The following is a 1,586-nucleotide window of genomic DNA, read 5'->3' as shown; positions in this document are numbered from 1 at the left end:
ATGCCAGCTGCCTTATCTCCTCCTGTGCCCTTACATCCACAGGATCCCATCATCTGGAGCTGGCTGAAAAACCCCAAACCAACCACTTTCGTTTTGTTTTCTACCCTCTCTTTTAAAATGTCCTGCTGCCAGCAAGCAGATAACAAGTCTTCACTGCGTGTCACTACTGGTGACTCTCCTGTCCCACCACAGCTCAGTAGGAATCAGCCAGCATCCAGCTTGCCTGGATAGAGGTGTTCAGCCAGGACCACTTTTGTGCTAGTGCAATGGTATCTTTCCTGCAATGTTTTTTCACCCACTAGTGAGCTGGGCACCAGCCTGGGAAGCCCCATCCTGGAGTTGCCAGGGGGAATCTTGCACAATCCCATGGCACAGATTTGGCCAAGGGCTCCAAGCTGGGCACAAGCAGCAAAATTCAGCGTCCCTCACACCATTCCAGCCAGCCTATAATGGCAACACAGAAACCAGTCTGTGCCTTCCACTAAAACCCCCCAATTTGCGCTGCCCCAGAGCATCCCGAACGACACACAGCAAATCCTTAGCCATGGTCCCATGGAGAAAAGCTGACCTCAAATCCCAGTTCCAGCCCTGCGGCTGTAGTCGGGACCACACTGGGTCAGCCAGCCTTCTCCCAGACCTGCTGAAGGATGTTTTAGAGAGCTGGAAGATGATGGTTAAAGGGTGGCACCCAACTCCACTCCAGCTCACGAGGCCAGAAGGGATTTTCTGCATCATCCAAGCCATAGTCCTGTGCTGAGGGCTCCACAAGAAAGGACCAGGAGCTTATCAGTGCCAAACACATGGAGTGCCAAGGAGAGCGGAGCCCTCCCTGCCTGCCCCATCCTGGTAATGCCCACAACCACCTGCCCCATTCTGGTTCCTGCTCCCACTGGCCTCAGTGCCACTATTCCAGGTCCCCATCACCCTGTCCCTGTCTCCTCCCCAGCCTTGTGTCCTTCCCCAGCCCCTGCTTTATGGTGTGACCACCCAAGGCCTCACAGTGCTGCTTTGCACAACGCTGTGTGTGACTGTCTGCATTGCAGGTCTGTCGCTCCCGGTGCCTGTACATACAATTATTTTTCTCCAGGTTTTTTTGGATGTTGTTTCTGGCAACCGAGTACATGACTGGTAATTTTATGTTTTTATTTATAAATAAATTTTGTAAAACGTATTTAGCTTCTTGGTGCCTGACTTGGTGGTGTCAGAAGGGTCTCACCCCCAGGGAGCAGCAATGTGGGAGGGTGCTTCACTATGCCCCTCTCCAGGACTGCCTCTCTGGTTGAGGGCGTTTGGGTATCCTGGAGCATGGCTCAGAAAGTGCGAACGTCCAGCCCCCGCTCCCATAGCCAAGGTGACAGAGCAGAAAGATGATGCTGGACATCACCTACACATAGTGAGCTCCACAGTAGTGCCACCAACATGGCAATCTGCCCTCGTTTTGTCACCAAAACCACCATCTGCATACAGGCCACTGCAGAGGATTGGAAGTAATGATCTTTAAGGTCCCTTCCAAACCAATCCATTCCAGGATTCTACGTCCTATGTTTGGGCTGTAGGCCCCAGTGGAAGGAAGGGATGGGGAGTAT

Source organism: Nestor notabilis, unplaced genomic scaffold (assembly GCF_000696875.1).
Source record: "Nestor notabilis isolate BGI_N333 unplaced genomic scaffold, ASM69687v1 scaffold21337, whole genome shotgun sequence".
Lineage (NCBI taxonomy): Eukaryota > Metazoa > Chordata > Aves > Psittaciformes > Psittacidae > Nestor > Nestor notabilis.
Note: the sequence above shows the minus strand (reverse complement) of the source record.